This window comes from Triturus cristatus, chromosome 6 (genome assembly GCF_964204655.1).
Source record: "Triturus cristatus chromosome 6, aTriCri1.1, whole genome shotgun sequence".
Taxonomy (NCBI): Eukaryota; Metazoa; Chordata; class Amphibia; order Caudata; family Salamandridae; genus Triturus; species Triturus cristatus.
The window spans coordinates 1,161,484,775-1,161,499,005 of record NC_140589.1 but is presented as its reverse complement, the minus strand read 5'-3'; positions in this window follow the sequence as shown (position 1 = coordinate 1,161,499,005).

Below are 14,231 nucleotides of genomic sequence, written 5' to 3'. Positions count from 1 at the left end.
CTAATCCCATTTAATTTTAAATAGCCTCCCCGCGTTAGCATTAGTAAATTAGCTGGTTTAGTTTCAGCAAAGCAGATGCTTACCATATGAGCTTTCAAGCAGCCATTTTAAGAGGGTCGGTGCAGGTGCAGGAAATTCCCTCCAAGCGACAGCTCGTCATACTGCATAGATGCAGTTGACGCATGCGCAATAAAGTTTCCAGCGTTAGCAGCCATTTTAGATCTCACTCGAGTTACTGGTTAGTAGTAGGACACATAGGCAAGCTTTTTCTCTCTTTTATGTCAAGTGTGGTGCGTATTATTAGTATACACAATACACAGTTAATACAGGGTTATGAGTTATATGAGGGTTTTGCTTCCGAGCAAGTCTCTTTTCAATGAGCTCTTGCTCCATCAATCGCCTCGCTGATGGCATTTTGAGCCATCACAAAATTACCCATCCAAACCAGATGCCAACTTTAACCCATCTTATTTCCTTTTTCAGTCTTTTCGTTCTTATCTTCAGCTTTAATTTCCAGATTTGTCATCTTTGTATACAACTCTCCTTTCATTTCTTCTAACTGTATCTCCTCATACTTTCTTTTCTTTCTCTTTCCATTCACTTCATATTTCCTCCTCTTCTGACAGCATTTGCACCATATTATTATCATTAAGACTATTATTGAAAAGCAAACTAATGGAAGTATTATTTGACCTATATTTCCTTTCCCTATATTAGTAAACCAAGTCCTTATTAAAAAAACATACTCTTTGTTCGTTTTTCCCATACACTGTCAACCTCCAGTGGCTTCAATTCTTCTTCAAGTTTTGTAATATTCTTAATATATCCTCTAATTTCTGTGCTTTTATCCGGTATAAAATGAGTGATATGTTTATTGTTTGATTAATTAAAATCTTACAATAAAACAAATTCATACGATAATCCATTACATACACTGTAAATAGTAACAAATATTTAAAATTCAATACATCTTTTAGTGTTTACAATAAAATTCACACATTTAAAACTTTAAAAGAAAATATAATCAATCTTAGTGTTCTGTTTCTTACTCTTCGAGTTTTTTCCATACTGTTAGTAAAAATTTTACCAAAGCGGAGTTCATGACTATATCATCTGAGGAAAGACATCGGATCAATGCCTGTCTACATGTCCTTATCCCTCTTTCATTAAATAATCTCTCTTTCATTTTTTAAATCAGGACAGAGACATAGTAGATGAATAATGTTTTCCTCCCCAGATTTACACAGCCTGCATAGAGTATCGGTTCCGAGTTTTTTCCAAGGTGGTGCATGGGATAAGCCTGGGAGTACGCCAAATCTTGCATTGATAAAAATGTGTTTATTTTTCTGCGACCATGCCCTATCAAGGTATTGCTGTACCGTCTTTTTTGAGGTGTTTTCTTTTAGTAAAGGCGGCTTTGTCACTTATTATCGATAAGTGGTCTGTAATTTTATTAATAACTTTCTTAAATGATTCCTGGGTAATGGTCGATTCCCATATCGGCCTAACCTCAAATACTTCTAACGCTGCTTCCAAATATTTCCAGGTGGATGATTTAGTATTTCCATTAGTTTCTTTCCACAATAACTGGGACATTAAATTTCCCTGGTCATTTTTTATTCTGTTCCAGACTTTAATTGCATAACCTTTTCGTGCATACAGCTGGTTATTGAGGCCAAATTCCAGCCTTACTTGTGCTTGCGATGCATTATTCGGCAAATGAAAAAGAATTTTGAATGTTTTTGAAATAGCATTGTTAATAATAACTGCGTCTTTTCCATTTAAGGCCTCACTGCCATATGTTAAGGAGGGTAGTAGTTTGGCCGATATTACCTTTAAGAAAGGACGGTAAGTTAGGTCGCTAATTGATTTTTGGATAGACCTAAATGCAGCTATCAAGGCATTTGCTTTCCTATAAATTTCGAGCTTCTGCGGTAGAAAATTTCCATTGTTGTTGAATATAAAACCCAAATATCTATAGGCATTGACTTGTTCTAATTGCTGCTTTCCCAAAAACCATTTAGATTTATATTTTCGTCTTGCATTTTTTGAGATCACCAACACTTTAGATTTTGTTTCATTTATTACCATCCTATTTTCTTTGGAATATTCAAATATACGTGTTATTAAACGTTGCAAGCCCACTTTTGTATTGCTTAAAAGAACAACATCGTCTGCGTATAATAAATTTGATATATGTTTATCTGCTAGTTTGGGTGGATGAGCGTTTATATTATTCAATACCTCCGTCAAATCAACTAAAACAGGTTAAATAATACTGGAGCCAATACGCACCCCTGCTTTAAAGCCCCTGTTGTTGGTATTTTGATGGTAAGTGACCGACCATCTCCGATGCGCACTCTGGCCCAAGTATCGGTATATAAAAGACGAATCAGCTGTAATAATAGAGGAGGGATTCCTTGCATTCATGCCTTTTCCCACAATCGTTCTCTATTTACACAATCAAAAGCTGATTTAAAATCAACAAAGCATTAGTACAGAGGTTGTTTTCTTAAATTTGCTTTGTCCATTAGTACCGATAAATCTAAGATGTTAGTAGTTGTTCCTAAACCTTTAATAAAACCTGTTTGGTTTGGAGGGAGAATGTGATTATTCTTTACCAAGTCAGATACCCCTGCAAACAGTTTTGCATCTGTATCCTGTAGTGTTATTAGACGGTAATTCTCCGTCAGGGCCCAATTTTCCTTTTTAAAGACTGGAGATATTAGTGACCCTCTCCAAGATTCAGGTATTACTCCTGTCTGGATTATTTCATTAAAACCTTGGTTAGATGTTCTGCCCATATAACTGGATCCTCCTTATACAGTGCAAAAGAGATACCATTTGGGCTGGTGCCCCGTCTTTTTGTTTTCTTATTAGCATAGACAGATGTTCTTGTGTTATTTCAAATTCGTTATCCTGTTCTGGGTTTGCTGTGTCCTTCCTTTTATAATTGTTCGCACTTTTAGTTGTACTGCAGTCCGAGTTTAAATGGCGTACCAGAAAATTCACCCATTCAGTCTCAGTTCAAACTGATGCTACTATGATTTTGTCTGGTCTTGCTAGATTATTTATCATTTTCCAGAACTCCCTTGAGTTAGTTTGGTTACTAGCATAAAATATTTTTGTCCAATAATCATTTTTAGCTATGGTTTTCTCATTCCAGATTAGTTTCCTCAGGTTTTGATTTAGAGTTTTTATATTGTCTATTATTTCTTTTTTATTAGGAAACTTGATCAGCTCTTTCCTGAGTTTATTTCGCAACCGTTTCATCTTGCGTACCGTATATGTTAAATTGATTTGTGTTTCCATTTTTCCTGTTCGCGTTAGATATTCATTTTTGGCTTCAATAGGGGGGTGATGCTGGTTAGCTAATTTGCGTGTAAAGCTTACCCACTGATCAGTTTCAGATATAGAAGTTTTTCCTAAAAAACATTCAGTAACCAGTTTTTGTGCTAATGCACTTGTATGTTCTTTATTATTTGGTTTCCAAATTAATTTCCTATAATTCATTGTTCCAACCTGTCCTTGCATTGACAAATACCGTTGATGTTTTGGTTTTGTAAATGATGTCGTAATTATTTGCTGGCTATGATCGCTCTCCGGTAGCTTCCTTAGATAATAGGAGGTAATGTTGTTAAAAATGTTCAATGATACCATCGTATAATCAATTCGTGATTTCGCATTATGGCTGTAGAATGACCATGCTGGAGGTGAGTCCAGCAAAAGTCTCCCGTTGAGTATTCGTAAACCCAATGCTTCAATATCCTTCACAAGATTTAGGCCTATTTTAGTTTGTCTGGACTTAGTTGTTGTTTCCGTTACCTGGACGGGAATAAGCCATTGTTGGTCTTGTGATTGAGTGATATCATCTCTTGTGAATGGTACTAACAAATTTAAATTATAGTCTCCTGAAACTATAAAGTCCACAAAGGGATCTTCAATGATCTGTTCCAGTAAGTAACTGGTAAGGGTAGCACACATAGTCTTCCTTGAATTAGCTGTGGGAGGAATATATATGTTAACCAGCTTAAGAGATTTTACATAATCATCCATTTTATATCTTAATGCTACTGTTTGAACATTACAATTGTTCGAAACTATTTGCTTATGTTCTATTTTTAGATCAAGTGAAATAAATATTGCTAAGCCGCCACATGGGCGACCATATTTGTGTTGTTTAACCGCAGGTTCAAAGTTTCCTTTATATCCGTTCATAAAAAAAGGATCCATTACCCATGTCTCTTGCAGAAGTATGATCTGATAAGGCTTAATTATTTGAGTTATGTTTTCTAACTTATTACCTAATCCGTTTATATTCCATTAGCAGATTGTTATTATACCACTGTCATTACATCGTTTTTTCAATATATTTTGTTGTCTATTTTGTCACTGGTTGTTATTCCCATGCAAAGACATTGTTATCCATTTCTCATTTATCCCTCTGCCCTTCTCTATTTCTTTATCGATCGATAGGTTTTCTGCCTCTATGTTTAATTTTCTTAACAGATTCTTTAGTATGGAAAAGGCAGGGGCACCGTTTTTTTCCTTTTCATATTCTAGCATTTTTTCTACTTTTATCAGTGGCGTTGGGTATTCCTTTGGAGCAACTTTGCTAATTACTATTCCCCATCTTCGAAAAATGTCTTGTTCTTTCATAATTTGTTCCATAACAGACGGAGATGTTACAGTTATTATTGTTAGTGGCAGTGGACTTTCAGGGTTTTGTAAGAATCCAACACATTCTATGTCATTGGTTGACAAATTAGGTAATGATGGAACTGATTTAAAGAGGCAAAGAAGGTTGCCCCTGTTCAACATATCTTGCTGTCCTCGGGACTCATATAGTGGTTTAAAAATTAGCTGTTCTATCCTTTGAACTAGCGACTCCTTCTTGATATAATTTGATGGTTCATGCTGTACTTTATTTATAATTCTTTTGTTCTTACCGCATTTTACTATAACTAAATGGTCCCGTTTTAGTATACGGGTATTGTACTCCATTTGGTCTATTACTTCTATTTGTACCTCAGGGTCCTGGTTAACTTTATTGTTTGGTTGTACCCAACTTGAAAAGGGTTGATCGCATGGTAATTGTTTTGAGCTCAAGTCTGGATTCAAAGTTATATTATAGCCCCCTTGCGACGATTTGTGCACTCTAATGCCACTATTTAATTGTTTTACATCCGTTTTCACTACGGGATCTTTACTTTTTCCAGAGTTTTGCGAACTCATTATTTGTTCTCCCTTTATTTGTGATCTTCTGTCGGTGTTCACCCAAGCCCCTTTTCCCACACAACCATTTCCCTGTTTGTCATGAGTTATCTCCTCTAATGAGATATTTTCCTCGCCTCAGCAGGTTCATCAGTGAAAGGTTCAACAATATCGTTTGAGATTACTTCGCCTATTTGGATATTCCTTTTTTGAGCTTTCTGACAATTCAAGTGTTTGCCTGATTTATCAAAGATATCAAAATACTGGGTATTTGATGTTTTGATTGAATTCGACTGGACCCTACCCGTGTCGGCTTTTTGTTTTCCAATTGATTCCTCCAAATTGATTTTTTCCTTATAAGACGTGTTAAATGGCAGTCGCTCACGGGAGAGTGACTTTGTTAAATACTCCGGCTTAGCTTTATTTCTTGCTTTCCTTAATTTTTTCCTATGTCTTTTTGTCATTATAAATGATGTCAAGTCCACTTCTTTATCCTCTTGTTCATCATGTAACTCTACCACAGAGTGATCAGATAATACGCCTTCTATTTGTTTATTATTCTTCCATTGGTTACTTGGGATTATTGGGGGGATCCTTGGCCCTTGGCATCTAGTCAATTTGAGCGGTTGAATCCTCCATTTTTTTAGACTTATTTTCCTCTATTAGGCCCATACCTTCCTTTTTTATTAGTTTTTTATCTCCATTCAGTTGAAGGCTTACCTTGACATCTTCCAATATGGTGTTAATAACTTCGGGTATTGATGTTAATTTATTGATTATTGGTGCACAAGAACATTCCAGATAGGTAGTTGATTTATCTGTTTGAGCTCTAGTTATCAGACTATTTAGTTCAGCTAGTTTGTGATCTATTCCTGCCACCACGTTAGCCATTGTTCCTAGTATTTCAATTTGAACATCCATTTTATTCGATTGAAGTGACAGTGCTTCAATAGTAAGTGATGAGGTTTGGTAAAAAATATCCCAAATAGATCCCAAATCCTGCTTTTCTATGGTTTTAATATTTTTGTCCCACTGAAGTTCCTGCTTGATGTTGACTATATTTTTTTGATAATTCCTATTGTCCCGATTAGGTTGAGTTGATTCCGATTTTTTTCCTATACTGGTAACTTGTATTATTTCTTCATTAGTTTTTTGTTGCCTAACTTGTTGGCTGGATAATGATTTAGGTGAGACTTTTCTTTGTGTGCTCTGATCTGTAGAGTATGTTTCCAAGATTGTAATTTCATCATTATCTAAAAACATTATTGCTTCTAACGGGAAAGAGACACATCCTTTTTTTCTAATTTGACATTCCTGGGTCGATTCATCCATGTATTCACTTTTGTCACCTACTATCTTCTGGTTATCAGGTGTCATGACCCTACTTTGGACCGTATTTTTTCTTATTTCAACTTTGTCCTCTATAGGTAGCCTAGGTGATATTATTGTATTTCCAGGTTTTGTGATCTTTTCTTCCAGTGACAACTCAATTTTTGAAGCATCACCTATATTCCCTAGGTTTACATCCTTTTTGCATGGTGATATTATGCATAATAGTTCAAGGTCGCTAATTTGAGTAGGTGTTTGATCTGTTGGTAGCATTGATTGCACTAGCATATTATCCTCTACATCCACATTATATGTTATTTTGTCGGATTCTTGGTTTCGCCTTTCCCCACAAGATTGGGTCGTTACTCTCAAATTACTAGAAGGCTTGATTGGTGTCTGTAGTTTTATTATTTCAGGTCCGATTTGACCTGACATCATAGCCCCCGTCGGATCTTTCAAAAATCAAATTTATGAGGGATTTTTAAGGACTTTTCAAACATCCGCGCTATTGGGGATATTAGCGTCTGGTTCATATCTTTTGTTTGTGCTTTGACTTTTTTTAAAGCTCCTGATACCTGAGTGTTCCGTGAGCGTCGTATTGTAGGGCCAGATGCCCTCTCCCTTCCTGAGCGCTTTCTTGGTATCTTTTATGATTTCTCAAATATAATATCGACCTCTTTATGGGCTCTTGTTGGGCGCCTGCTTGGACACACCCCCCTCCGTACGGCCCAACACAACTCAATATGATCCACCGAAGCAATTCGACCCCTAAGTTAGTCCACCAATTTATTGGCTCCTTTAGTGGCCAGGGGGATGAGCGTGCGCTTGTTAGGTTTCAAAGTTATTCCTAGTTATTCCTAGATTTTTCTTGTTCTAATCAGAAGTATAGCTGCGCTTCTGAAGTTCCCCTTATTAGCTCCTTTTTCCGCTCTATAACTTCCCCTAAATAACTCTATGTAAGCCTGGGCAGGAGAGCAGCTACAGTTCGCTTACCACATCACTAATGAAGACCAACACCAACGCCAACTCCTCCTCTTCCTCATATAATCCTTCTCTATGGGTCTGCAATGATGCTGATGCAATAATACCAGATGTGGTTCGCAGTTTGTCGCCCTCTTCCACTTCCTTAAATTGCGCAATAAAGTTGTTAGCGCCAATGCTGCTTTCATCTCACGTAATTCCGGGTTTAATCCACAAAGCCCGGACTGGAACTTGAACTCCGTAGCAGAAGAGAGTTTGGCCCAAAAAAATGTCCCAGTGCGCCAGATAGGCCAAGTATAAATTGTTTGTCACCCAATCCTGCTCCTGGTCACTTTGGCACTCAACTCTCAATTGGGGGGGTGGGCTTTTTTTTTTCCTGTGCCTTTGTGCCCTTTTGCCTATGCTTTTGTGCTAAACTCCCCCATGTGACCGGCTCCACGCACTCCACACCTTACCCACCACCACCACTGTCGCCTCCTGAATTGTCTCCGGTGCGGGGGTGCAGTATGGGCGGGACGCCGCGGGAGCCGTAACCACGCACAGCCGCTGCACACTGAGACCGAGGATATGTGAAAGCATCTCGCGTCTCGGCAAACAGCGCGGCAGTTAGCGCGGCTCGGCGGTGTTCGCTCAAGCGGTACTCCGCAGTGGGGGAGCAAAATTTGAGGCAATTTGAGGCAAGGTAGAGGCCGGCAGCGATAGAAAAATGGCTCCCGGCTCGTGGACTCCAGCCCCTCCAGCTCCGGCAACAGCAAGCAACGGCAACGACAACTTACGGAATGGTAACCAATAGCAACCGTCACTTCTTGCTTTCTCATACAAACAGAGCATTGAATTCTTACAAACACAAAACGCCTGCTTCGGTATATAAGTGCAACAATGCTGTACTTTCAACATTTTACAGACTCCGCCCTCTTTTGCTAATAATATATCAAGCGCAAGTCGATTTTGTAAAACCATAGACCTAATTGCAACCAATTCTGTATTAATCATTATGAAACCTCCAGCAGTATCAGTCGATAGACGATTAACTACTGTAGATAATTGACAGATTCTGTGTGAATTCAGAATGACTCCCACTGCAGGTATTAATGCACCAAATATGTCACCTATTATTTCTGAAAAAACTAGCTCTCCTTCTTCGAGTTAGTTCTTTAGTGTTTTCATTGCTTCCAGTGATTCTTTTTACATGGTATACTTTCAGAAAGACTATTCCAAAGTAATAAATCCCGTACAACCATGCAGGCAGCTTGTAATAAGCATTATTCCCACACACATAGTAAACACCAGGAAATACGGGATCTGTTCCCCTTTTTAATCCCCATCATCCAAGAATTAAGAAATTATGTTCACACTCACTAGAACCAATAAATACATTGTTATAGTCCGTTTTTAATCTATGGAGGCAGGTATTTCCTGTCTTTACAAAATCTAGGGATGGGCGTAATTTGCGTAGTCACGCTACGTAAATCTCCGCGAAACAGTAAAAAATCTCCGCGAGCAAGCAAAAGTTCTGCGAACACGCGGAATTGCTTGTTCCGCCCGTTCGCGATGCTTTTTTCCTGTTCGCGAATGCTGTTTGCGTGCTCATGGAGAAATATCTTGCGAACACGCATTTTGAAAGCACAAACAAGCAAAAGATTCCATGAAGCCGTGAATCGTGGAATTTTTGGCAGTTCCGCGGAACGCGAAATTACCCAAATTCCGTGAGCGTGATGGAATTTACCGCCCAGGCCTAATCGCAGCATGTGTCTTGCCAGCTGTCTAAATTCCCTCTTTCTCTGCCCAAGGTGGAATATGGGTTTCTGTTCAGAAGCCTTTCTTTCGAAGTCCTGTCTCCTTTCTTCAACTAAACTCAAAAACACCTTTTTTTCTTCAAGTAATAAGCATGTTAAATTATTTTTATGTGCCTCTGCTATATCTATTGGTTTCACTCTGGCCTGTCCAGCACACGCAGTGCTCTCCCTTCACCACGGGATCCCCGCTGCTCAGCTGCAGTCCCTCTCCTTCCTTCCGGCAGCCTCTAGCTCTTCTTTGGGCACCGGAGCGTGGGGTAGGCTCCCGTCTGCTTCCTCCATTCGTGGGGCGCCCCGCCCACAAACAGGCAGCTCTGCATGACTTCCGGGTTACCTGGCAGTGGCCCGGTGGCAACCTCTCTCGGCGTGAAGCAAGTGTGGGTAGGCTCCCACCGTACAGCAAACCCGCTTTCTAAGTATGCATGAAGCGGGGTGGGCACCCGCTCTCCCCAATCCGGCACAGAAGCGGGGTGGGCACCCACCAGCCACCAACAAAAGCGGCGGAAAATGCGGGGTGGGTACCCGCTTTGAAAATCTGCATAAGCGGTGTGTGCTCCCGCTCCGCTGGGCGATAATGCAAGGGAATCCCCATGTTGGGATTTCCCCTAGATGAGATGAAGCTCCGTGCTGCGAAGCCCCAGCCCTCTCCTCCTGGGCAATCAAAGTACACTGCTCATGAGGCGCTTGAAACCAAAAGTTCCAGTCAGCAAAGTCCTGGGGGCACAAGGCTGAGCTGAGGCAGGCCAGCACACAGGGCCCTCCAGCAGGGAGGCAGTCCCTCGTGGTGGTTCCTCCTGGAGCCCAGCAGCAGCAGCTCCCAGCATCAGAACAAGCACAGGAATAGCCCTTTTTCATGGGGTCACAGTCCCTATCTTTATACCACTTTTCCCCTTTGTCTGCAAAGCACAGGGCTTGGGGAAACCAGTTGTAACTGGTTCTGGAGCACTCTGTTTACCAGGCCCCTCTTCCCTATTGGTAGGTGGAGGCTCGTCATCAGACACACCACAGGGAGGCGGAGACAGCATTCACTAGGGCAGACACCATCCTCTTCAGAGACCAAGGACTTCTCCTCCCACCACTCCAAATGCAGATGTCCCATTCAGCCTAGCGCTGACTCACCCTGCCCCTCCTGGAGCAACACACCTCACCAGCCCCTGTCACCCAAAAGCCAGACATGCAATTCACATAAGGCATGCAGACACATAGCACACAGAAATGCCAACTTCTAAAAGTGGCATTTCAAAAATACATCTGCGCACACCATTGCGTAGCATTTATTATCACTATTCAAAACATACCAAACTTGACTACGCTGTGCCTCTCATATCAGAGATTACCACTGAAACACTTATCAGGGAATCCCCAATGCATTCCCATGGGAGGGCAGCCCCACAGTAGTGAGAAACCAAAATGGCTGTTTGTCACTACCAGGACATGTCACACACTTAAGGTACATGCCCTATCTTTTATCTACAATGCACCCTGCCCATAGGGCTAGCTAGGGCCTAACTTAGGGGTGACTGATATGCAGTAAAAGGGGGTCATGGGTATGGCATGGCCCACACTTTAGGTTCCACGTGACAGCGGCACTAACACTGCGCGCACAGGCCATGCAATGGTGCTGCAAGCCCACCAGTAGCATTTAATTCACCAGCTCTGGGTATATGAGATGCCACTTTACAAGGGACTGACAGGTACATTAAATAGGCCAAACAGGTGGAGACCAATCTTACCATATTTAACACTGAGAGCACACGCACTTTACACTGGACAGCAGTGCTAAAGTGCCCAGAGGCCTAAAACCGCCAACACCATGTCAGAAAAAAGGCTGGGAGAAAGGCAAAAAGTTTAGGGATGACCCTGCAAAAAGGGCCAAGTCCAACTACATACACAAATTCTACAACATTTCTTTGCATAACTTCGTTTTGGTCTCACTGCAACCCTGTCTTCAGCCATTTTAGTCTAAGAAGATTTCTCTTCCTTTTCTTAAATTGCTTTATAATTTTATTTTATTTTGTTTTTCAAGGAGGTCTCACTTCTTCTTTGTGAATCTGCTCTGCATTTATTTCTTCATCACTTTCTTCATTTAAATCTAGATTCTTGAGTTCTTCAAGAATCACGTAGGTCCATTCAGGACCCTTGAACTTATTGTTCAATATTCTCAGTCTTTGACTTCTTCGACTAGCTTTCACAGTCGACTGCCCAGACTGGCTAGTAACTTCATTCACTTGTTCAGGGTTCTCACTTGTTTTTCTTAAATTATGTTTTAATCATTTGACTCCACCTGGCCAATTATCTCCTTTTCTGACCCGTTTAGCTTGTTCTGCACTTTCTTCATCCCTTTCGAGAACTCGTTTATTTTCCTTAAGTTGTGGCACAATCTGATTTTCTTCGTCTTTAGAGTCCCTCTCTATCTGTCCTTGTTCAGGTCTTTTTAATGCATCTTCATCTGCCTGAACATGTTCTTCTTCCTCTATCTGTTCCTGTTCAGATCTTATCTCACATTGCCCTTCTCCCACCTGAACTTGTTCTTCTTCTCCTAACTGGTCCTGTTCAGGTCTTACTGCAATTTGTTCTTCTGCAGCCTGAACATGTTCTTCTAGGTCTGTCTGTCCCTCCTCAGGTCGGTGAATGTGTTTGTTCACCTCTGCCTGAGTATGTTCTTCTCTCCTCATCTGGTCCTGCTCAGAATCTCCCGTAGCTTTATTCACCATTTTCTGAGTGTGTTCTTCTACACCTATCTCGTCCTTGCTAATTTCTTGTCTTTCTAATTTTGTTTGACTTCGTGTTTGAAAAATCACCTCAGGTATGTCAACCACTGGTATCTAGTCCTCCTGACTTGTGCTCGGTTACTCTTTATCACCCTCTTCAACATCTATTACTCTAGATTCTTCAGCTGCACAACCTTCAGCGGCCTCAACTGCTTGAGTCAGTTGCGTTCTCTCTTCATCAGGGGCTGGAACCCTTTTTTTGTGACTGGCATGAACCCAGAAAGGCACACCTGCACATTTCACTGTTGACACGACTCTCTGGTGTGATTCTTCACCACCACCCAATCTCCGGGATTCAGATCATGTGCTTGATCTGGCTGCCTGGCAACTGCGTCTTCTCCAACCTGGTGAGAGACAGAACGCACTAGGTCAGCCAATCCTTTGCAATAATCCAATACCAGATCATCAGATATATTCAGCAATTTATGTCCTGGTATAAAGGCTTGTCTCATTGCTCTTCCCATGAGAATCTCATGGGGACTCAGTCATGTGTTTCTGTCTGGAATACTTCTGAGTCCCTAGCAACATAAATATCAAATGTATAGAATTGTAATAATAATATGCAACAAACAAATACATGCCCCAAAATTCGGGGACTAGTGCAAAGAAATCACAGGTGCTAAGTTAAATGCAAACAAGTGCTCCGTGAAAAAACATGTGTATAAAACTATTAAGAAGAACTGCAAACCTGTAGTGGTAGAAGTAGTACTAAATTAATGAGAGGGATTCTGTCCGTATTTTAGAGGGGACATTTGTTATACTAAAATTGATTTATTCAAATTGGTGACATGTCTCAAACTGAAGAAATACTTTGCAATGAATCCCACACCTAATAAAGAAACTGCATCACTAATGATTAATCCATTGTCTAATGTAATCACAATTAAGGATATACAAGATACTATGATGTTACTCTCAATTACTGAAATGGAAGATGATCCGATCACAATAGGGAGGGTGCTTTCAGATTTAGATATTAGACCTGACTTCTCGATATCAAGTGGCCTAAAAGAGAAATCTCGGTGGTCTCCGAATCTTGTCAGTGGTAATAACATTGAAATATTCCACACTTTGGTTACCAAAGATTTAGATAAAACTGTTAGGAACACTACATCTTCTTTTAGATATCAGCAAGATAATCTAACAGTACAAGAAAGGCAAGCGTTGAGAACTTTAGTTAATGATTCTGATTTGATTATTAGAAAAGCAGATAAAGGTGGTAATCTGGTTGTTATGAATAAAATTGATTATGAACAAGAAATATATTCACAACTGAATAATGTACAGTGTTACCAGAAGATTCCACATAACCATGTGTTTTCTCTTTCAACTAAGATTAATGGATTATTGAAACATTGGCATGATAATCACCTTTTAGATGATGAAGAGTTTTTGTATCTGAAGGTTAATCGACCTCGCTATCCTTGATTGTATAAGTTGCCTAAAATCCACAAGGACCTCCCCTTCCCACCGGGGAGGCCAATTGTGTCGGGAATAGGGGGACCCACGGAACGTCTATCCCAATATGTTGATTTATTTTTGCAACCATTGGTTATCGATCTGCCCTCCTATATTAAAGACACTAGGCATATTCTGAGTATTCTAGGAGATGTGTGTTGGGAAACTGGTATGCTGTTGGTGACACTAGATGTGGTGTCACTTCATACCAGCATTCCGAACGATTTGGGTTTACAAGCTATTCAGTATTTTCTGTCCAAAAGAACGGCAAGTCATTGGGAACATACCCAAATGCTACTGACTATGACTGAATTGATATTAGACAATAACTTTTTTCTTTTTAAACAAGATTGGTTTAAGCAGATTCAAGGAGTGGCTATGGGCTCAAAATTTTCACCGGCGTATGCCAATCTATATATGGGCTGGTTGGAAGAAAAGGTGATTTGGGGCTTATCAGGCAGTAAGAGGCAAAATTACATTTTATTTTGGGGGCGTTATATAGATGATTGCCTTATGATTTGGACCGGTACAGAATAATTGTTGCAAGAGTTTATTGATTACCTTAATAACAACGAATTGAACATTAAGTTCACAACAATTTCAAGTACATCAAAAAAAATTTGGGGGATGTAGAGCTGTATGCTATTGACACTAAAATTCACAGTAAAATGTATCGTAAACC